The sequence below is a fragment of the Mustela putorius genome, unplaced genomic scaffold, assembly GCF_011764305.1.
Source record: "Mustela putorius furo isolate JIRA1106 unplaced genomic scaffold, ASM1176430v1.1 tig00003834_pilon_pilon_pilon, whole genome shotgun sequence".
In the NCBI taxonomy this organism is placed as follows: Eukaryota; Metazoa; Chordata; class Mammalia; order Carnivora; family Mustelidae; genus Mustela; species Mustela putorius.
In genome coordinates this window covers 4738155-4762730 of record NW_025421987.1, presented here as the reverse complement: position 1 = coordinate 4762730, position 24576 = coordinate 4738155, and the positions used below count along the sequence as shown (strand labels likewise).

General features: G+C 39.5%; 1 long non-coding RNA gene across 6 annotated transcripts in view; it reads right to left on the bottom strand.

The window, feature by feature from the left end:
- The window catches only part of LOC101676471, a 102505-nt gene that overhangs the window by 14363 nt on the left and 63566 nt on the right, over positions 1-24576 (bottom strand). For 5 of the 6 annotated variants that reach the window (XR_006609041.1, XR_006609044.1, XR_006609040.1 and 2 more), the window contains 3 exons: positions 23915-24124; positions 15575-15640; positions 10202-10257 (listed from right to left, as the gene is read on the bottom strand). This is a non-coding gene — a long non-coding RNA (uncharacterized LOC101676471). Of the gene's footprint in view, positions 1-10201; positions 10258-12237; positions 12291-15574; positions 15641-23914; positions 24125-24576 lie in introns of all 6 variants that reach the window. The other variant, XR_006609045.1, reaches the window with a different exon arrangement.

Genomic DNA, 24576 nt, shown 5'->3' with positions numbered 1-24576 from the left:
TTTTAAAGATTTTTATTTATTTATTTGAGAGAGAGAAAGCATGCAACATAGGGAAGAGGGAGAGAGAAACTTAAGCGGACTCCACACTGAGTGCAGAGCCCCACATGGGGCTCAATCTCATGACCCTGAAAGCACAACCTGAGACAAAACCAAGAGTCAGATACTTAACCAACTGCACCACCCAGGCCTCCCATTGGCCTTTAATTTTCTTTTCTTGTGGCACACTTGTCTGCTTTTGGTATCAGGATAATGCGGGTCACATAAAATAATTTGGGAGGAATTCTCTCCTCTTCTATAAGAGTCTGAGAAAAATTGACACTAATTCTTCTTTAAATGTTTGGTAGAATTCACCATTGGTAGAATTCACAATTCTGGTACTGTACTTTTGTTTGTCGAGAGGTTTTGGATTATAGATTCAATCTCCTTACTAGTAATTGGTCTGTTCAGATTTTCTATGTCATCATGATTCTTTTTTGGAAGGTTTTATGTTTCTAGGAATTGTCCAGTTTGTAGGTGTGTAATTGTTTATAGTAGTGTCTTATGATTCTTTGTATTTCTGTGGTATCAGTTGTAACAACTCCTTTTTCATTAATGATTTTATTTATTTGAGTTCTCTCTCTTTTTTTCCTTGGTGAAGTTGTAGAGCAATACTCATGCAGTGATGGTGGGGGTATAAATATGTATAACCACTTTGGAAACTAACTCATCATTCTCCTTAAAGTGAAGGTAAATATTCCATATGAATAGAAATTCAAATACTAGATTATACCAAACAAACGTATGCCACATACACAAAGAAACAAATCTAAGCATGTCCACAGCATTATTTTTAATAACCCCAATCCTGAAATAATTCATATTTCAATCAATGGAGAAAGAATAAATAAATTCATATATCATAAGATGGAGTACCATATAGCAATAAAAGTTTTTAAACTACAAATACAATAATAGAGCTTAGATGAATATCAGGAACATAATGAGTAGAAGATGACAGACATGAAATACCTAGAAAAATTCCATTTATACAGAGCTAAAAAGAAGTCAAAATTAAAGTACATTATTTGGGGATGCATGTATGCACGCTGCTTTGGTGGGAAAAATATAAATAAACATAAGGAAAATGTTATCATAAGCTAGTAGATGAATTTCCTTCATTGAAAGAGAAAGTACTGTTTAGGAGGAAACATTAGTAGACCTTCTAGGTTCTAGAAATGTCTTGTTTCATGAACTTGCTGGTGGTTTCATAAGCATTTACTTGATGATAATTCATGACACTGTACAATTTTACTTTCTACATATCCCCATATGCATGTTACAACTCACAATAAAAACATTTTTTAAAAAATAACAAAGAGATTTAATTATCTCATATGACTAGAAAACCAAAGGCAAGCAGTGTGCCACTCAACATTACGATACCACTGCCTTCTTGGATCAGTGTTATATGCATTAGTTCAGGCCGTCCAAAAGGAGACACCAAGATGGGATGGAACATTCAAGAGATGTAACTGAGACAACTGTCAGAGAAGAAATGGTGAGGAGATAAAGGAGTTGGAACTAGCTCTAGGGTCTGTGTGAAAGAGAGAAGAAATGAAGAATTGGATAAGTAGAATCTCAGGAGTGCAAGACCATTCTGAGCAGCTTTGGCTGACAAAAAAAAAAAATAATAAAAATAAAAACTCTAACATAGCAATGTAAATAAATAAGACCTAAAATAATTTGAATTGCAAAAATCATTAACTTGTGATGTTCATATAAATAATTAATATACTAATGAAGTTTTATAATCACTCTAATCAGTAAATCCTTGAATATTTATGAAATAGTATAGAGTGCTATTATTCTACATTAAAGACTAGGGAAACAAGATTTCATATCCACTGAGGTCTACCTGGGAGTAACAACTAATAAACTAGGCCATTTCAATTCCTAAAGCTCGAAGAAGCCTGTTGAGCACTTCTGATAAAGTATTTGACCTTATGAAATTAATATTACACTATATGTTAACTAACTGGATTTAAACCTTTTTCTTTTTTTTTTAGATTTTATTTATTTATTTGACAGAGATCACAAGTAGGCAGAGAGGCAGGCAGAGAGAGGGGGTGGGAAGCAGGCTCCCTGCTGAGCAGAGAGTCCGATGTGGGGCTCGTTCCCAGGACCCTGAGATCATGACCTGAGCTGAACGCAATCACTTAACTGACTGAGCCACCCAGGACCCCAATTAAGTAGAATTTAAATAAAAACTAAAAAAAAAAAAAAAAACCCACACACAAAAAACTAAAAACAAACAAAAAGTACCTGGCTTTATCTTTTTAACACTGATTAACAAGATGACAGAGAAAATTCTAGCAACTGGGGATGTGTTAGTCTTTATTGGTGTCCTGGCCTAGAGTCTCAATGGTCTAAAGAAATATATTAATTGAGAGCATTTATTTTGAGTTTGCCAGACTGCAACAGAAGGTAAACAAGCTACTGACCCAATCCCATAAGACTTAATGGTGATGACAGAGAATGTGAAGAAAATAAGGAGTTCTAACAATGCTTCCAGGGGTTCCTATCCCCTTTACTAGAAGCAAAGGAGAAAAAGGCAGGCATTTGTGTTTACCATTTAGAAGACTTCTCTGAAATATTTTGTCCTCTCATGGTGTTTCGAATACCATAATTGTGCATTTTAGGATTCACATTTAAGAGTAGATTAAAAAGTGTCAACACTCAAAGGAAGTCAGTAGTGGAGGAGATTGGGAGAACTCGTATGTGTTTGCTGGTGGTCTCGTGCTTCCCTATTTATATTCACAGAAATTTACTAATCCTTGGGTTATTGTCTGGTTTAACAGAGGAAATGTTCTTCCCTCAACGTTGAACTCCCCAAAAGAGTAGTGAGATAAAAAGATGAAGATTAGTTGGAAATTAGGTCAGAGGTACTTAATCATATTTTTAAGTAAATGTGCTGTTGTTGCTTATTTACCGTAATGGTTTTCTGAGGTAATGGAGGGGTTACCATTTTAAGATGTAAAATGTTACCTGTGTTATAAGTAAAATGGTAGCACATCCCTTTCCAAGTAAATGAGGTGAAAAATCAAACCACTGAATTTATAATCAAATGAAGCAAGTCAGGATTCTTTTTTTTTAAGGTTTTATTTATTCATTTATTTGAGAGAGAGAGAGCACAAGCAAGCAGAGAGAGAGAGGAGGAAGCAGGCTCTCCGCTGAGCAGAGAGCCCGATGCGGGGCTCCATCCCAGGACCCTGAGATCATGACCTAAGCCGCAGGCAGAGGCTTTAACCCACTGAGCCACCCAGGTGCCCCAAGGATTCTTGTTGCATTAGGGAAAGGATGAGTTCATTTTCAGGTATGTTATTGGCAGGAACTGCTTTTTCATAGCTCTAGTTATGGGAAGAAGGATGTGCATGGTTGCTGGAAATCTGAAAGGGCAGCTATCGACAGGAGGAAGCATCCCACCTCCTGCTGCGGGACATGGAGGAAACTGGATTGATCCATCTCTCCCTGTCACTGTCTACACTCCTACCCAAGCAGTCATGACACAGGCAAGAGACTCCCTCACGTTCAGGCAATCTGATACTTTTGCTCAAGGCAGAATTTTGAATAACAATGAAAACAGGGTAGTCGGAATCTGTCCACAGTTCTGGTAGTTGTGACAGTGTTTATGGCAAAGCCACAGCTTCCTAACCTGGTGTCTGTTGTGCTGCTTTCCTCTGACCCTGAGGAACGGCCCTGCTTCTGGTCCTGTTCCCCAACTTTTCCTGCAGTTTCTCAGGGATTGCTGGAGCCCCCAACATCCTTCTAACAAGATTTCTTTTTGCTCAGCGTTACTACAAAAGGAGTTTGGCAGTAAAAGGCAACCTAACTGATAACACCAACCAAGCAGGCACAATTCTGCAAAAATTCTAATCCTAGCAGGGATCAGGGAGCTCAGGAATGTGGGGCAAAAGTTCAGTCACCCAGAGGTAAGGGAAAATAGAGGCCAGTGGGCAAACTGCTGGGGGTTCTCTTCAGGCAACTAAAGACCAACCCTTCAACAGCTCGGCTCAGTCCCTTGCCAAAACTGGTGAGAATGGGGACCTCTGTGAACCCCCTGCTCTGGTAAAGTGTGTCTCAGGAGATGACTGCTACTGAATCTGCCGGCACAAACCTGGCATGTGCCAGTCTCCATGAGAACAGAACGAGAGAAAGCAGAGCCTGCGAGGTTGTAAACCCAGACGACATGCACGGATCTGATTCATCAGTAGTTAAAACTCTAGAGAAGGCAAAACTTAGGAAGATCAAGGGTATCCGTGGAAGGGTCCTTCTCCACTAAGTGGGGCAGGGCTCCTTCCTGAGTGACAGAGACAGAACTTGGAAAGATAAAGGGAAAGGGAAACAAAGGTTGGAGATAAGAAGGTGAGGCAAGTTATACTGGTAGCTTTTATTTTCTATTTTTTATGTGAAACAGGAAGCTAGGAGATCTGCGGAGAATGAGGGAAAGAATGGATAAAGCTTTGAAGAGTAGGTAAAAGTTTTGAATGGTCAATATCAGGGAAAACTAGGAATAAAAGAACATTGAATGGTACTTAGGTCCCAATGAAGTGAAAATAACACACTTAAATGGGTTCAGGTTAATGATGTGCTTTTTCTCTAGTAACACCTGACCCAGAAGCACTAGCTTAAAAAATAAAGGTCAAATCACTCAAGAGCTAAGGGCTATTGAAAGTTAGTAAAAGGCCGAAGGGGAAGAGCAGGGAGAGAGAGTGTTGATAAGATGATAATAGGGATGTGGTAACAGAGGTTCTGGGCGAGTTCAGGGAGGGAAGGGACACTAGGAAGGCACTGACCAATTGCTAGACAAGAACGCAAGCCAGAGCTAGAAGGGTGTGATGACGTTCAACCAACAAAGAAGCAAGAAAACAAACAAACAGGTTTAGTTGGGAGGAGAGTAGCAGATTTTAAGATAATGTGTCTTTGGAAAGGAGGGCTGAGGAGAAATAGAGGTAAAGGTCATTAAGGTAGGAGCTCACCATCCGTGACCTGAGGACTGAACACGACATTCCAAGGATATTGAAGTTACCAACAAAAATGGTGGGAGTAAAGAAGACACGTATCAGTTAGGTATCAATCTTCTAAGTGGGTATGACCTAAGACCCAAGGGAATGACTGAGGAGAAAGCAGCAGAGCTGACATGCATGATTCTAAAGGGGACATTTTCCACATGAAGTAGAAAGGAAGCATATATATATATTTAAACCCTTGTAGTTTAAAGAAATGTTTTAATGATCTTAACTGGAAAGCGAGAGTTTGAATGGGTTGCAAGGTCAAATGGATTTCAAAGGCTCACTCATGACATCCAGACCTTGGTTCTTTCTGTTCTTATTCTCAGCTCAGAGCTTTAAACTGATTTGGCTTTGAAGTCTGAAGATGGTTTCCAGTACCAGTCAGAGCTAAGTGCTTTCTGTTCACATTCAGGAGAGACTGGTGACTCATCAGCACTTTCAAAAAGAGGACAGAACTTTCCAAAATGCCTCCAGGAAATCTCTTCTTGTATCTCATTGACTTGATTTGGGTCACATACCAATTTTTAAACCAACCACCAGCAAGAGAAAAAAGAACTTCCTTTAGACAAGTCATGCCCAGGTCCCCTTACTGCACTGTCACCTCTCGGTAGAGTAAGAGCAGATCTTTTTGTTTGTTTGTTTGTTTTATGGTTTTATTTGTCATTTGAGACAGAAAGAGAGAGAAAGAGAACATGAGCAGGGGGAGAGGCAGACTCCTGGTTGAGCCCGGAGCCTGACCTGGGACTTGATCCCAGAACCCAGAGATCATGCCCTGAGCCAAAGGTGCCCAAGTAAGAGCAGATCTTGAAGAGTCCTCCCTAATCTCCATTACTCACATACATCTGTGATGACAAGATTTCCTCAGTTTCTTCCCTTAATATAATAGGTCTAGAAGGGGTAACCAATAACTTCAATTCTCTGAATATTAACTAAACTCTGACTTTCTGTTAAATAACTGAGGTTACAATGGTATCAGCGGACACACTGCTCAGTTCATCACATTTGCACGGGCACACACTTCCCACAACTACACATGAGGAAAAACGCTGCGCTCAGACAGTTGCACCGCAACCATGAGCCACAGCGCAGTGCGGCCACCTCCAGTGCGGCCACCTCGTGGTCTCCTGCTCAGGTGCCAGGACCCCGCCCAGACGCTCTCTCCACTAGGACCACAGAGATTCTCCCCCTGCTCTGCATCCTAAAGGTCATGTCGCTCCAGAGGTAGGCCTCTACGTCCCACCTGCTGACCCTGGAGACCAGGAGTGGTGGAAATGGTGGACATGGCAGAAAGTCCTGCAGACACCTGCCGCAGGCACCGAGGCCCTGAGGGGGTTCAGACTGGGGGAGTGGGCCGCGCCATGCCAGCCCCCAGGCAAGACTCGGAGCATCCTGCCTGCAAACCCGCAGCGGCTCCCACACAGAGCAGTGTCCCACCTTTCACAACGGCACCAAGCTTTGCCTGCAGGCACTGCCAATGATCCGGCTTCGCTGCCCATCTTGACATCACTGAACACTCCCTTTCATCTCTGTGCCTTTGAAGATGCTTTCTCCTCTACCCTCTACTCTTCCTCTACTTTGATAGTTAAATGCCCGTCATTTGTTATTGATGTAGTTCACTATATGAACATCCTTAGCTAAACTCCACAACAGCCAAATAGCTGATGCTTGAAAAGAAAAATCCAGCCAGTGTTTTCTGACTTTCTTATCTTGGTATTTTATTTTATTTTATTATTATTTTTTTTAAGATTTTATGTATTTATTTGACAGAGAGAAATCACAAGTAGATGGGGAGGCAGGCAGAGAGAGAGAGGGAAGCAGGCTCCCCACTGAGCAGAGAGCCCAACGCAGGACTCGATCCCAGGACCCCCAGACCATGACCCGAGCTGAAGGCAGCGGCTCAACCCACTTATTTCTTTAAGAAAGGTGGGGAGGGGGGAAAAGGAGAGGGAGAGGATCTCAGGCAGATTCCCCGCTGAATGCAGAGCCGGACGGGGATTCGGGGCTCGATCTCATGATCCCGACATCACTACTTGAGCCCAAATCGAGACTCAGTGGCTTCACAGAATTGAGCCACCCAGGCGCCCTTCTTATCCTGGTAATTAAAAAATTGTTGTCAATGGGGCACCTGGGTGGCTCAGTGGGTTAAGCCTCTGCCTTCGGCTCAGGTCATGATCCCAGGGTCCTGGGATCGAGCCCCACATCGGGCTCTCTGCGCTGCAGGGAGCCTGCTTCCCCTCCTCTCTCTGCCTGCCTCTCTGCCTACTTGTGATCTCTGTCAAATAAATAAAGAAAAAATTTAAAAAAAAAATTGTTGTCAAGCACATCTTTGTGAATAAACTGTTGGATTGTTCCCTTGCCGCCAGGGGTGTGGTGTTGCACAGCCAGAGTTGCAGCTCTACGGAGATGCCTGGCACAGAGACCTGGTGCTAAACGGGGCGAAGAGAGGCAAACCAGTACGGCAGGATGGAAGTGTCCAGACTGATGGCCAGTGTGCATTTTGAAAACGTGTAGGCAGTTTTCCTGGAGGCCAGACCCACGGGGTGGCTTGTTTTGAAAACAACAGCATACCCTTCTTACGCAATTGTTTCGTCGTGTGTAACACATACATAGTAAAACCGCTGCATTAGAAAAAGTAGTCCCTGTTGTTTACTCGGTTCTGCTGATTAAACAGAAATGATTTTTTCCTTTATAAGATAAGGAAATCTTAAATGCTGTTCTCAGGCTGAAAGAACATTGGACTAGTTACTCCCACAACATACTTCTGAGAGCACACAGCTCCCATCTGATCTCGACTGGTCTCTTCTGGCCTTGTTGCCAAATTCATGTCATTCCCTTTCCTACTAAAGAATGACATGAGCTTTAACTTTAGCTCTCAAAGTAGGGTTCATCTCTGGATGTAAATATCATTGGTGAAATAAACAAAAACATGTAATGTTGTCTCCCCCATTCCATTCCAAATTCCACTACTGATAACTGATAGGCCAGGGAGAGAAAGCAAGAAGGAAATGACTTCATATTATGTACCAGGCAAGGCTTCTAGATTGTAACTTCCACTGAACAGACGGGATCCTGGGACCAGCACAATTCATGGCACCTAGGCACATATTCAGTGAACGTGTGTTTGCTGAATGGACATTTAGTGAATCTAAATCCATTCCAGGGGCCGCCTGGGTGGCTCAGTAGTTTAAGCATCTGCCTTCAGCTCAGGTCATGACCTCAGCGTTCAGGGCTCAAGCCCCGCATCAGGCTGCCTGCTCAGGGGAGAATCTGCTTGCCCCTGCCTCTGCCTGCCACTCCCCTTGCCTATTCTCTTTCCCTCTCTTTCTCTATCAAATAAATAAGTAAAATCTTTAAAAAAAAAAAAAAAATCCACTCCAAATGTTGTCTCATTGAATCCTCACAACCACCACATGAATCTGGAAGTGTTTTCTTCATTTAATGAAGAGATAAAGTAACCCGAGGTCACACTGAAAGGCTGCATTACAAATTTAGGATGTAAGACACATATTTGGGATATAAAGATGTAAGGCAGCTTAGAAGTCACCTAGAAAAATGCAACTTTTAATAAACAAGACAAAACATCCAGCAAATTTAAGTGACTATCTCACACAACACATAGCTACAGAAGTGAAAACCAGGACAAACATCTGCATTCAAGCTTAAAACATTCTAGATAATGAGTTTGAGCATACACATGCACAAATGTATAGAATGCAAACGGACATTTTGAGAGCATTTTGCGTTTTCCTGCAATGTGGCAGGAACAAAGATGACTAAACAATAGTCCCCTGCACTTAAGAATCTCAGCAAGTGGGGCACCTGTGTGGCTCAGTGGGTTAAAGCCTCTGCCTTCGGCACGGGTCATGATCTCAGGGTCCTGGGATCGAGCCCCGCATTGGCTCACTGCTCAACGGAGAGCCTCTTTCCCTCCTCTCTCTGCCTGCCTCTCTGCCTACTTGTGATCTCTGTCAAAAAAAAAAAAAAAAAAAAAAAAAAAGAATCTCAGCAAGTAGTGAAGGTAAAGACAGTAACAGAAATAGTGTAATAAAACAGACCCTACGCTTACAGAGCCATATATGAACCAAGTGCCGTGGGGGCACACATGACAGAAGAAAGAACTCTGAACTTAAGAGGAAGAGGACTAAGGATATTTAAGGAAACAAAGCAGGAGCAAAGTTCCACTGTGGAAAGAGAATCGAAGGGGTGTTTAGAGTCTGTGGAAAAAAGGGTAGGATATCATACTGGAAATGCAAGCTGTTATTAGACATGAAGGGTTCCACTCACATCCATTTGCAAAAGGGATAAGGATGATTCTCTTAAACATTTTATGCCAAGCAGCTGGAGGAAGACTCATGTGTGTTGGCTGACCCATGGAATCAGTATGCATCTCCTATGAGGTAACTTCCTTTAACTTCTAGGAGCTCTTTTCCAAACTTCCGGTTTCCTTCTCTTTGACCATTATGGAAGGAAAAACCAGTCTAATAATTGAATCTTGATCCAAACTCACAGGCAATAATTTCAACAGTATTATTTCCCCTTAGTACTATAAGAAGGTAAGACTTTTCTCATCTGCTTGTTCAAACTATTTTCTTCCCATGATAGAAAGAGTTAGTGCACAAGAACTTGATTTAAAAAACACACGTGCTTGGTTGGCTCAGAGAGTTAAACCTCTGCCTTTGGCCTAGGTCATTATCTCAGAGTCCTGGGATCGAGCCCCGCATCGGGCTCTCTGCTTGGCAGGGAACCTGCTTCCCCCCTTCTCGGCCTGCCTCTATGCCCCCTTGTGATCTCTCTGTTGAATGAATAAAAATAAAATACACGCCCAGGACAGTTGATCTAGAGCAAATAGGTCAACAAGATGGGTGGATAGGTTAGAATACTAAAGCATAATTAAAACAACTTAGGCAATTGTCTTTAAATGGAGTTTTGAGAAATGATATGAGATTTCACATTAACGATATTCACGTGCCTTTAAGAATACTGCTATAATCAGCAATTACTTTTGAATAAGTCATACAAATTATAGTGTTGCCTAATATTTGAGAGGCTCTTCTGCCAACTACTCCCACAACATAGCTTTCCTAAGAGCATGAAAGTCCATTGAGTCTGTACCTAACATTGGCAAGTGTACGCGACATCATGATCTCACTCACCAAGTGATAAAATGAGTCACACTTGAAATTGCTTCATCTCATGAAAGTCAAACAACCTGTCAATTAAAAGAATAATAATAATGAATTCAATTTATTTTACAGAGTTCATAGGCTAAAAATGCATATCCTAGTCTGTTCTACCAAGGCAAGAAAAGTCTTCTGCTTGCTGTACCTCCGAAGCTGTTTTTTTGTTTTTGATTTTGTTTTTTATCTTAAAGAACTTGTGTTACTTCAAAACAGCAGAACAATTCTTCCTGCTACAACTTTTTCTTCAGTCATGGATATGCTTCTAGGATTCTAATTTCTGATATTATTTCTTTCCTCTTTCAGGCAGACACACCTGAATTTTAAACATTTCATGCAGGTAGACTGCTTTCCTTTCCCTTTGATTTCTGAGCCAGATATTTGGCTTCCTAAACACACACCTCTAGATTTGACTTTATGGAATGTCTGCCAGTGTGAAATACACATTTAATGACTTTTGGGTTTGCCAAAAGCATTCATCATCATCCAAGTAAATCTTGCCCATCCTGCTTAGATAATTCTACCTAAAATTCAGCCTCTCATCAGCCCAACATGTATCACAGAGTTGATTGCTATTTATTGTTGCCCTGGCTAGCTCCCAGTTGTGTGTACCCTTCTACCTTTTCTGCATAATGTCTAATGACGTGAACTTCACAAACCCTCTTAACACAAGTGGGTCACTTTAAAACACACCTAATAGGGGGGCCTGGGTGGCTCAGTGGATTAAGTGTCTACTTGCAGCTCAGGTCATGATCCCAGGGTCCTGGGATCCGGCCCCACATCGGGCTTTCTGCTCAGCGGGGAGCCTGCTTCCCTCTCTCTCTGCCTGCCTCTCTGCCTACTTGTGATCTCTGTCTGTCAAATTTTTAAAAAAAAAATCTAAAAAATAAAAATATATATATACATACCTAATAGAAAGACAAAACAAAAAACTCACCTAATAGGGCCTGATGCATTCTGTGCTAAGTTTCCAAGTCTTTCCCTCTCTCAGATCTGTCCAAGTTACCTGTGCCCTCCATGTATATAGCTTTTCTAGCCATTGAGGGATAAAGGCTAAATAGTAACCAATAGTTATTAGTTACTCTCCAGAGCCTCCAGAAGGCACACCTCAATAGTTTCTTAGATCTTTGCTCCAACTGGTGAAGTCAATGCAATATGCCTTCTACAATTTTGCCTCTCCTCTGGTCATGGACATTTTTCATCACATTCTTTTATTTATGGTAGTTGGTATGATTTAAACAGAGAAAGAAAGTTATTGAAAGGATATCTGCTTTGTCCATATCTTCGGGAAGTCTAGAGAACTAGGTTCAGAATAGGCAAATAAAAAGGAAGGTTACTGCACCAAAGCCATAGCCAGAATCATGCCGCAGAACCAGTCCGGCGAGAACACACCCATATTTCAGAGCCCCTGGGGAGAACATCCACACCGCCAGTACCAACATTGGCCCCACCCCTGCCTCCGCTCCCAGCGTGCACACTAACAGCCAGAAAGATTTCCCTAACATTCCTGACCCTTTGTCTGCATCAGTAGCTTCGGACTCCAAATCCAAGATACACAGTTCAGATTGCTGAGCCTAAGAACCAAGGTCTTCACTCAGGGAGGGTGGAAAGGAAGTTTCCGGTCTACTCAGATTCGGTAGAGGAAGATGAGCTCTGCCGCCTCAGAATCGTATAGTACAGGTTTTATTTGTTTGTTTGTTGTAATGTGGGAAGGGGATTCAGATACTACACAGACAAAAAAACACGTGCATCTTCATTGCACTACTCTGTCTCAGGGAATAAACTGACCACATTATTGATATGCTCTACCATACTTGGGTTCCTGACATGGAATATGTGCTTTTCCGTCTTCCTTCACTTAGCACTGCATGGCCCAAACTGTACCCTAAGGCACCCCAGGTCCCACAAAGTCGTCAGAGAGTTTTAAGCAAAATTTCAACGACAGCACAGAAACATTTGTTGGGCACCATGACTACCTCAAGGTGATTCACAGTTTCATTAGATCACACTACCTCACTCTTTGCGGTGACATTTCTTTTGGGGGAAAGCCGGTTTTCAGCAGTTGCTGTAATAAAAAGCAAATACCACATGAAAATCAATGAAGAACAGGAAATGAGAGTGGCCGTATCCAGACTGATTCCAAGGTGGGTGAAGGGAAGCAGGGTCTAACACGCCTACACATTGATAATCTTTGTAGTTCAAGAATGAAACTAAGTATTCTTCAGGGATATGCACTGGCTTTACAAATAGCTACTTGGTTGTTAAAACACAAATATTGGGACACCTGGGTGGCTCAGTAGGGTAAAGCCTCTGCCTTTGGCTTGGGTCATGATCCCACGGTCCTGGGATCGAGCCCCACATCAGGCTCTCTGCTCAGCAGGCAGCCTGCTTCCCCCTCTCTCTCTGCCTCTCTGCCTACTTGTCATCTCTGTCTGTCAAATAAATAAATAAAATCTTTTAAAAAACCACAAATATTTATTAAGGTGTTTGAATCTGATAACTTAATAAATGGAACTATTAGGTATTTTTTAAAAAGATTTTATTTATTTATTTGACAGAGGGAAAGAGCACAACTAGGGGGAGTGGCAGGCAAAGGGCGAGGGAGCAGGGAGCCCCATGTGGGCTCCTGGGATTCTGACCTGAGGCCAAGCACTTAACCAGCTGAGTCACCCAGGCACCCCTCAGGTATTTCTTTTGGCCCAGGGGTGTTATAGAAAAGTTGTCAAGACACTAATGGTGGTATAAACTGAAACAGTTTAGGAAACTCCGAACTAGTGCAATGTCTACTGATTTTTTTTTTAAGAGATTTTATTTATTTATTTGACAGAGAGAGAGAGATCATAAGTAGGCAGAGAGGCAGATAGAGAGAGAGGGGAAAGCGGCCTCTTTGCTGAACAGGGAGCCCGATGCGGGGCTCGCTCCCAGGACCCTGAGATCTCGACCTGAGCCGAAGGCAGAGGCTTAACCCACTGAGCCACCCAGGCGCCCAATGTCTACTGATTTAAAACATAAATATTTTGTCCTGCATTGTTCATGAGAAGCCAGAACTATCCTCCCTCAAAGAGGAATAACTTAGGAGCAAAGTCAAGGGTTAATGAAAGACCATAGCATCTCACTCATATCATAGGGATCAAGTAGGTTGCCTAGGATTTCCATAAGCAAATGACACAGCTGGGAGAGAGCAGGAGATGAAGGCACAGAGGAACTACCCACAAATGCCAAAAGCCCTAAGGGACAAGGACAGATTTCAGGAGCCTCCCTATCTTCTAGAAGAGGCATCTATTACCTAGCATGATTGTACTGAATTACCTAGCATGATTGCACGTATTGCTGCTAGCAAACGTAAGGATGCATGTATCTGTATATATATGAGTGTGATTCAGAAAACTTCCAAGTTTGGAAGAATATTACTTGGTCTATTTTAATTATCTTGCTTATTGACATTTCCAAAGACAGTTTCATGTTTATGGATGAATTTCAAAGCAGAGTGCATATAATAACAGAAAAACTACACAGTCATTAAGCTGGGCTTTCTCTTCTACAGACTGAATATCTTCACTTAGCAACTAGTCTTCCCGAACTCTCCCTCTGTGTTGATTTCAGGCTTTCAGTATCCTCAAGAGTGATTTTTATACATTAAAAAAAAAAAAAAAATCACTGTTTACTTAAAATCACTGTTTACTGAAATTATTTCAACCTATTAAAGCCATAAATTCAAAAAATACCCTTTTTAAAAAATTTTTTTTTATTTTTTATAAACATATATTTTTATCCCCAGGGGTACAGGTCTGTGAATCACCAGGTTTACACACTTCACAGCACTCACCAAAGCACATACCCTCCCCAATGTCCATAATCCCACCCCCTTCTCCCAAACCCCCTCCCCCCAGCAACCCTCAGTTTGTTTTGTGAGATTAAGAGTCACTTATAGTTTGTCTCAAAAAATACCCTTCTTATTAGGCTTTCAGTTTCAGCTTGCAAACAGTTTTCTCATTTATAAGTGTAGTACGTTTTAACAGAAACTTTTAAGAGTTCTTTGAATTATGTTTGATATCACATATACTCTTGACAAATAGCTTCAAACATGTTAAACTGCATTAATTAATATACAGAGGATATATTAATTAATGCTCTATGCTTTAATATGCATGCTTCTCTATGCTTTTGGCGGCATATGCTTTTTGGCTGGCTCAGTCAGAGAAGCATGAGACTCTTGATCTTGGGGTTATGAGTTCGAGTCCGATGTTGGGTGTAGAGATTACTTAAATAAATAAAAATTCTAAAAAATTTAAAAATATATATATATGTATGTATTCTCTATGCTTTTTAAATACGTCAGTAGTCTGACTTAACACACAAAATCTTCCTAAAATTGGTATACTTATTCACCTAATAAGCTTATTAATAGTGTGATTTTCAAGTTCTCTTAAATGTTACAAATACACAATCAAAAAAATAACAAATGTTAGATTCCTTTTTAATACAAAATATTAATACAATTGTTTTCAATCCCTTAAATGTTTCCATAATTCATTTCAAGGGTTCCCAAGACTAAAGCTTCCCAGCTAACTGAAGTTTCCTGCCCACTAGGGAAGAATTTACTAACCCAAGGTTACTTGTGATTACAAGATTACAGCAATCTCAGCTCATCAGTAGACTTGAAGCCGCAGGCAAACAGAGCAATTCTTCTGACCACATCAATGACATGCCAAATATCTTTTCATACCACAATGTCATGGGCTTCAGAACTTGAAGGATTAGTCTTAAATAACCAGTGCAAATAAATGTCTGTTATAACTTCCATGTAGCTGTCATGAAGGTATAACAATTAACAATTTTACCACAAAGCCCTCAGGTATATGATTGTAGCATAACTATTTTTTTTTCTAATCTAGTAAAATCTAATCCCTTATCTTGTGTTCAAAAGTTTCTATTATCCTTTGGGTTCTGTAAAAATCCTAAGCATCTCGTGTATACCAGGACATTCAGAAAACATTTTTCCCATCTTTAGATTTCTGTAGTCACAGCTGATGTGGCTATTGTCTAAGTCCACCCAGTCGCTTAGAGGTGATCAGCCCCATAGTAAACCTGAGAGCCTCACATAAGGGCCAGCCTCCCTGAAGCACCAGCCCACCACTGCTATCAGTGGTCTTGGAACACCAAAAGGGAGCACCAAAAGGGTACACCTAGGAGCACCTAGGAGCACTTTGGAGCACCAAAAGGGAGCTCACAGAATTATGGAATCAGAATCACTCAAATTTCCAAACACCTCCCTAGATCAGCTCATCTTCACCTCTCTTAACAGCACTGGCACAATCCAGCCCCAAACTTAATTTTCAACAAACAAACCTCAAAGGCAATTGTCTTCTAGACACCAGTTGGGTTACCATCTTAGAAGGCTGGCGGATAAAATACCTATAGCAACAAGAACAAATAATAAATTAGTATATTTCAATAAATTGCCTTGCCACAGAAGCTATATATTTATCCTGATGAGCTTCCTTAAAACATTTCCTAAGATTACTTCTATATATAATTTAATAGATACACAAGAGAAAAGGCTCCTTTCTATAAATCACACCCAAATATGTGTGTGTACAATTACAGAATTGGTTGTGATCCTTTTAGAATAATATCTTAGAAACTACATAGTTTGTGGTTTATAAATCATATATGATGTAATCAATATTTAGTAAATGCTACTCTGAAAACAGTAATTCATAATTACTATTGCCAAAGACCATTTTAGTGAGTATATACCATAAAAAAAAACTAAATAAACCACATGATTCTCTTACTATATATTATGTTATCTTACTGTTCAATATTAAGATTACCAACTCTTAGAATAAACTTTTTTCTAAAGATTTTATTTAATTATTAGTGGAGGAGGATATGTCGAGGAGGGACAGAAGGAGAGAGAGAGGGAAAAGCAGACTCTCCACTGAGTGTGGAGCCCGATATAGGTTCCCATCCCAGGATCCTGAGATCATGACCCAAGCAGAAGTCAGACACAACTGACTGAGCCACCCAGGCACCCCTCAGAACAAATTCTTAATTCAAAAACACAACTGTTGGGTGCCTGGGTGGCTCAGTGGATTAAGCCGCTGCCTTCAGCTCAGGTCATGATCTCGGGATCCTGGGATAGAGTCCCACATCAGGCTCTCTGCTCAGCAGGGAGCCTACTTCCTCCTTTCTCTCTCTGCCTGCCTCTCTGCCTACTTGTGATCTCTCTCTGTCAAATAAATAAATAAATAATCTTAAAAAACAAAACAAAACAAAACACGACTGTTATGGATAAAATTTGCTTAGTAACATCATGAGTCAATGGAAAAGTCATGAGAATTTATTTTAAAATTAATTATTTAATTTAAATTATTAATTATAAGTTAATTAACTTATTTAATTAATTTAATTTAATAATTAAATTACATTATTAAAAATCATTTAAGAGAGTTTATAAAACTAAATTCAATGAAGATGTCAAAATTACAGAATAAGAGAGCTTAATGAACAAAATCACTCAACACAGAAGTTGAATCCATGAATGCACACTGATAATTAACACAAATAAATAAATGGGGAGTGAAGCTTCGGGAAGTCCTTCCTTAACCTGAATGATAACTAATAAATACTGAAGAAATAATAAAGATAGACAATCACTCTTTTGTGATCATCACAATAACTGATTCACACAAGAATCATCAATGGAGACTTAGAGATCATCAATGGGTAAGACTTTGAGTAGAATTTGAAGAGAACGAGATTATTTACATCATTTCAAATTACCTCCCCACAGATGGTGTTTCTGGCCTGTAGATCCAGGAATAAAGGCATGGTAACTAAAGCCCTCAGAAAGTGAGTGGAAATTCACAGAAGGGGAAGATCCATGGATGTAGCAACCTGATTCTATTAATAAATATCCTTATTCAAAGTTACGGCTGACCTCAAAACCACCTATACATGGCTCAGACTCCAAAAAGATTGTGGCTCAAGTTAAAAATAAAATAATAATAACAACAACAAGAAGAAAAAATGTTTACTGTCAAGATTTTAACTTTCAGTCTCCACAAGTGAGGCAGAATTTGCCCTTTAAGTCTAATCAAATTAATATTCTATAAAATAAAATGATCAGCACTCTTCAAATGAATATAACCAGGTCTAAAATCTTTACAACATAATCATCACAATGACCACATGTACTTCAAAATTACTTGACATAAGAAAAACCAGGAAAATCTAACAAGGGAAAAATCTCAAGGGGAAAAAAATCAACAGCCTTAATGGTAAAATGACCCAGATATGGGAATTATTTGTCAAAGACTTTTAGGAGCTATTAGAAATACATTCAATAAAGTAATGTAGACTTTAAAGAGTTATTTTAACTATGCTCAGTGATATAAAAAAAAGGAAATCTCAGCAGAGAAATAGAAAGTATTTTTTAAATCCAAATGAGAATTATAGAACTGAAAAACACAGTATCTGAAATTATACAGAAAAAAAATGGTAAACTTGCCATTGAGATACTTGATGTCCACCAATTGAATCAAGTAATCAAATTTTACATCACCGATAATGCAACAAACTGGTATCATGTGACTTCTGATAAGATGACCTGAGAAGGACACACAGTAATTTCATAATATTTCTGCCAAAAATGTAGAACTTAAATTTCAATTGTGAGGAAACACAAGCCAAACCCATATCAGTATTCTGTAAAATAGCTGACCTGTACTCTCCAATGTGATGAATGAGAAAGAAAAATTGCTCCAGATTAAAGATGACCATGATAGATAGTCTCTAAAATGGCCTCAAATGATCCCTGCCTCTTGATATTCATACCCTTTTATAACCCCCCCACCCTGGAGGGTGGGCTAGACCTACTGACCTACTGACTCAATTCTGAATACAGCAAAAGTGATGGATGCCACTTTCAATATTAGTTTACAATATTGTTGTATTACAATATTGTTGTATTGTTGTTATTACAATACAAGAAGACTACTCGTGTCTCGCTCAGTCTCTTACTCTCTCAATTGCTCTAGTGGAAGCCAAAAGCCAGTAGCCAGCTGCTCACAACACAACCTACACTATGAAGATGTCCATAGGGCAAGGAACAGAAAGAGACCTTCAGCCCAGAGCCAATATGAAACTGATACCCCCAGTCCAACAACCCAGGAGAAATGGCATGCTACAATAGATCATGTGAGTGATCTTGGAAGTCCTTGGATCTTGTACTTCTTTCCCAGTCAGGCCTTCAGATGAGACTGTAGCCCTGCCTGACACCTCTCTGTTAAAGTAGAGACAGTATCCTTAAGGAAGATAAGACTTTGGGCAAACCATACAACTTTGGAATAAGGGATTCAACAGATCAAGCTCTCAGTAAGCTATTCATTAGTCGTGGATGTGTGACATCCCTCCTATGTGTTCAGAAAATGAAATGGCTGAGAAATATTGCTTTATCTATGATGCCTTACAGAGAGAAGACATGTCTTCCTTTTTCCCATGAGGGAAGAAAAGACTGGTTCCAAGTTTCATCAAAATACAAATGCAATGAGAAGTCATGAAGCTAAAGAGAAAACCTGAATTTTTTGAGGTCATTTTTGTCTTTTTTGTAAGACCCAAGGAAGAGTTGTTAACCATTGTTATGGACTGCACTGTGTCTCCCAAAGTTCCTGTTAAAGCCCAAACTTCCAGTGTCTCAGAATGTGACAGTGTCTGGAGATAAGATCTTTAAAGAGATGACTAAGTTATAATGAAGCCATTAGTTTGGGCCCTAATCCAATCTGACTGGTGTTCTCATAAGGAGAACAAATCTGGACACACAAAGAGACACCAGAGAGGTGAACTCACAGAGAAAAAAAAAAAAAACACAAGAAGAGGCAGCAAGGGGACAGCCATCTGCAAGACAAGGAGAGAGGTCTCAGAGGAAACTAAACCTTTACCTTGATCCAAGACACCTGATCTTGGACTGGAAACCTCCACAACTATAAGAAATAAATTTCTGGTTTTTTTAGCTACCCCATCTGTGGTACTTTGTTAGTACAGCTCTAGAAAATTAACACAGTAATTTATCTTCAAAATCACGGAAGAATCTAGCATCTATTTCCACCAGAGAAGTAATTAAGTAAATGAATAAATGGATGGTGATGGTATGACAGAGAAATATTAAGAATATTTTTCCTATAACAAGCCATTCACTGAATAAATACATTGACATTCTCTATAACAAGCCATTCACTAAATAATGACTAAATAATGAGTTCTCTATAACAAGCCATTCATTAAATAATACATTGACAATGACAGAGAAATATTAAGAATATTTTTCTCTATAACAAGCCATTCACTAAATAAATACATAAATACATTCTCCCTCAGCCTGACTGAGGGAGAAGAGTGGTAGTGTGACCTAGCTGTGACATGTGTTGCAATCAGGGAGGACACAAGAATCTCTGTGAACTATTCCAACTTTGGTAAATATAAAATGACATTGGTCTGAATGCATCTGTAGCCAAGTCAAGAAATTTGAAATGATGAAGCAGCAGAATTCTGAACCACAGGCTGAGCAGCTGTGTGAATGTACAAGAGTGAAGAGCTTCTTAAATGAACCAGTCAAATTTTATCAAAAGCAGTCCAGAGGAGGTTGGAGAAAAATGAGGTTACATAACTCTAAAATAATATATTGTTCATGTTCAATTTCTGATGAACCAATTATTTCCATTTTTAGAAGAAGCTACCTATATTTTGATTAAAAAAAAAAATCCTTAAGCACAAAATGTCAAAAAGTGAACTCATTTTTTTTCCTAAAAATTACCCTCTGGTATATTCAGTTTTGATTCCTGATATCATATCCTCACAGTGACTAGAATTTCAGTTTTGTGTAGACCTAAGAACCAAAATTTTTCTTCCATTTCTTTATATAGAACAGGGAATGAATACATACACACACAAGTGTGTGTGTGTGTGTGTGTGTGTGTGTGTATAATATATATAGAACAGGGAATATATATATGTGTGTATATATACACACATATATAGAGAGAGAATATATAGAACTAGGAATCCTGAGATTCCCAGATAACATTTTAAAACTGTGACCACTTGCAACTATTTATCTCTGGGAATCAAAATTATCTTGCTACTGTATAACAAACAAAACTCAGACATCAAAGAATTGCAAAGCTGAGGCTGATATAAGACATAACTGTCATCTATAATTCCCATCAATTTTGTATTCAAACAAATGCCCTTATCTTCATTGTTCTAATTTGTAAAATAAATGAATACAAATGAAATGTCTTTTTAACCTAATTTTTATATTGGCCTACTATACATGACTTAACTAAAAAATTTTGCTGTTAAAAATCACTTGAAAAAAAAAATTTTTTTTTAAATCACTGATCTGTAGAAAAAAAGGAAAGTCCCTAACAAGGAACATAATAATATGATCCCACTTACCCCTTCAGCCCTATCTCTTGCTACTCAATCACACATGGATCCCTGAAAACGCATCTTGTTTTTCATCCAGTCTCCTCTGTCATCTTCTGTCTACAATGCCCTTGCTCCTTCACTTGGAACAAAACTCCAAAAAGTCCTGTCTGGACCACCAAGGCCCTTTTGAAAGGACCTCTTTCATAAATCCCTTATAATAACATATATTTTCAAATTTTATATTTACTTATCTACCTTGCTTACTAAACTCTGAGTTTCTGGAGGAAGAATTGTGCTTCTAGAGCCTGCCTAGCACAAGGAAGACACTCAGATATAATCTGATGAAGGGGAGAGGCAGATGTAGGACACAAGGCTAATATACAAAACCCAACAGGATACAAATGGAATTTGAAATGAAAAACATAATACCATTTACATTAGCACCCCAAATTGAAATGCTAAGTATCACTAACAAATGTGTATAAGATCAATATGAGGAAAACTGCAAAACTCTGAGAAACAAAATCAAAGGACTAAATAAAGCGAGAGCTCTACCGTTTCTTCCCAACTTCATCTGTAGATTCAGTGCAACCCAAATCAAAATCCCAGCAAGTTATTTTATAGATAATGACAAACTGATTCTAAAGTTTATGTGCAGAGGCAAAAAAAACCAGAATAAGCAACACCGTATTTAAGGAGAACAAAGTTGGAGGACTGACACAACCTGCTACCAAGATTTATTGTAAAGCTATAGGAATCGTTACAGTGTATTACTGGTGAAAGACTATACAAATAGATCAACTGAACAGAATACAGACCCCAATAGTACAACCTCATAAATACAGTTGACTGATCTTTGACAAGTGTGCAAAGGAAATACAATGGAACAAAGATCGTCTTTTCAACAAATGGTGCGACTGGACATCTTTGCAAAAAATCAAGGAAAATTAAAAAATCAAGAAATAAATCTAGACGCAGACTTTACACCTTCTAAAAAAATTAACTCAAAATAGATAATAGACCTAGATGTCAAGCACAAAACTTCAAAATTTCTGGAATGTAACAGAGGAGGAAACCTAAATGCCCTTCACTATGGTGATGACTTTAAATTTAACACCAAAGATATAAACCATAAAAGAAGTAATTGATTAACTGAACCTCATTAAAATTAGAAACTTCTGCTGCTCTGCAAAAGACAATATCAAGAGAATTAAAAGACAAATCACAGACTGGGAGATAATATTCGCAAAAGACATACAGGCATACATCATTTTACTGGGCTTTGTTTATAATGCATTTATTGTAAACCTTGCACTAAGCAAGTAAATTGGTGCCATTTTTCCAACAGCATTTGCTGACTTCTTGTCTCTGCAACCCATTTTTGTAATTCTCACAGTATTTCAAGTCTTTTTATTATTATTATTATTTTGTAATGGTGATCTGGGATCAGTGATCTTTCATGTTACTACTGCAACTGTTTGGAGGTGCAACAAACCGTACCTCTATAAAATGACAAACTTAATTTAGAAACGTGTGTGTTCTGACTGCTCTACTGACCACCTGTTCCCCCATCTCTGTCCCTCTTCTCAGGCCTTCCTATTCCCTGAGACACAATAATAATAAAATTGGGCCAATTAGTAACTTATAATGGCCTCTAAGTGTTCAAATGAAAGGAAGAGCACACATCTTTCATTTTAAATAAAAAACTAGAAATGATTAAGCTAGGGAGGAAGTCATGCCGAAAGTTGAGATAAGCCAAAAGCTAAGCCCCTTGTGCCAAACAGTTAGCCAAGTGGGGAATGCAAAGGAGAAGCTCTTGAAGGAAATTAAAAGTGCTGCTCCATTGAACACACAAATGATAAGAAAGTGAAACAGCCTTATTGCTGTTGTGGAGAAAGTTTGAGTGGTCTGTGTAGATCAGTCCAGCCACAACATCCCTTAAGCCAAAGCCTAATCCAGAGCAAGGCCCTCCCTCTCTTCAATTCTGTGAGGTCTGTAAAAGATACAGACGCTGCAGAATAAAAGCTGGAAGCTAGCAGAGGTTGGTTCATGAGGTGTAAGGAAAACTGTCTCCATAACATCAAAGTGCCAGGTGAGGCAGCAGGTGCTGAAGCAGAAGCAGCAGCAAGTCATCCAGAACATCCAGCTAAGATAACTCATGAAGGTGGCTACAGCAAACGACGGTTTCAACGTAGACAAAACAACCTTCCACTGGAAGAAGATCCCATCTAGGATTTTCACAGCTAGAAAGTCAATCCCTGGCTTCATAGCTTCAAAGAACGGGATGCCTCTTATCAGGGGCTAAGATAGCTGGTGACTTTAAATTGAAGCCACTTACAATTACAAAAATCCTGCCATAAGAATTGTACTAAATCTACGCTGCCTGTGCTCTATGGAACAATAAAGCCTGAATGACAGCACATCTGTTTACTGAGTATTTTAGGCCCACTGTTGAGAACAAAGAAATTCCTTTCAAAATGTTATGGCTCAGGGTGCCTGGGTGGCTCACTGGGTTAAGTCTTTGCCTTTGGCCCAGGTCATGATCTCAGAGTCCTGGGATCGAGCTCCACATAAGGCTCTCTGATCAGCAGGGAGCCTGCTTCCTCCTCTCTCTCTGCCTGCCACTCTGCCTACTTGTGATCTCTCTCTCTTCAAATAAATAAATAAAATCTTTTTTAAAAAACCAAAAAACCAAAAAAAACAACCATTATGGCTCATTGACAATGTATCTGGTCACCCAAGGGTTCTGATGAGATGTACAATGAAATGAATGTTGTTGTATGCCTGCTAACACAATATCCATTCTGTAGCCCATGGGTTGAGGAGCAATTTCAACTTTTAAGTCTTTTAATTGAAGAAATAAATTTCATTAGGCGATATCTGCCATAGATAGTGATTTCTTCTGATGGATCTGGGCAAAGTGAATTGAAAACTTTCTGGAAAGGATTTACCATTTCAGATTCAACTAAGAATACTCGTGATTCATGGGAAGAAATTTTTAAAAATCATTCTTTTTTTTTTTTTAAGATTTTATTTATTTATTAGACAGAGAGAGAGATCACAGTAGGCAGAGAGGCAGGCAGAGAGAGAGAGGAGGAAGCAGGCTCCCTGCTGAGCAGAGACCCTGATGCGGGGCTCGATCCCAGGACCCTGGGATCATGACATGAGCCGAAGGCAGAAGCTTAACTCACTAAGCCACCCAGGTGCCCCTAAAAAATCATTCTTGACAGGAGTTTAGAAGACGTTGATTCCGACCTTCACAGATGACTTCGAGGGTCTCATGACTTCACTGGAGGAAGTAACTGCAGATGTGGTGGAAATTGCAAGAGAACCCGGATTAGAAGTGGAGCCTGAAGGTGAGACTGAATTGCTGTGATCTCGTGATAAAACTTCAATGGATGAAGTGCTCATCCTTTGGATGAGCAAAGTGGTTTCTTGAGATGGAATCTACTCCTGGTGAAGATGCTATAAAGATTGTTGAAAAGACAAAAAAGAATATTACATAGACTTAGTTGATAAAGCAGCAGCAGGATTTGAGAGGACTGACTCCAATTTTAAAAGAAGTTTGACTCTTGGTTAAGTATCACCTGTACAGAGAAATCACTTGTGAAAGGGAGTCAATGGATGCAGTAAGCTTCAATTTTATCTTATTTAAATAAGTTGCCAAGGCCCCCCCCACCTTCAGCAATCACCATTTGATCAGTCAGCAGCCATCTACATCTCAGCAAGACCCTCCATCAGCAAAAAGATTATGACTTGGTGTAAACTCAGTTGATAATTGCCTAATTTTTAGCAATAAAGTATTTTTTAATTAAGGTATGCACATTTTTTAGACATAATGATATTGCAAACTTAGTGGACTCTAGTATAGTCTAAACAAATTTTATATGCACTGGAAAACCAAAAACTCATCTGCC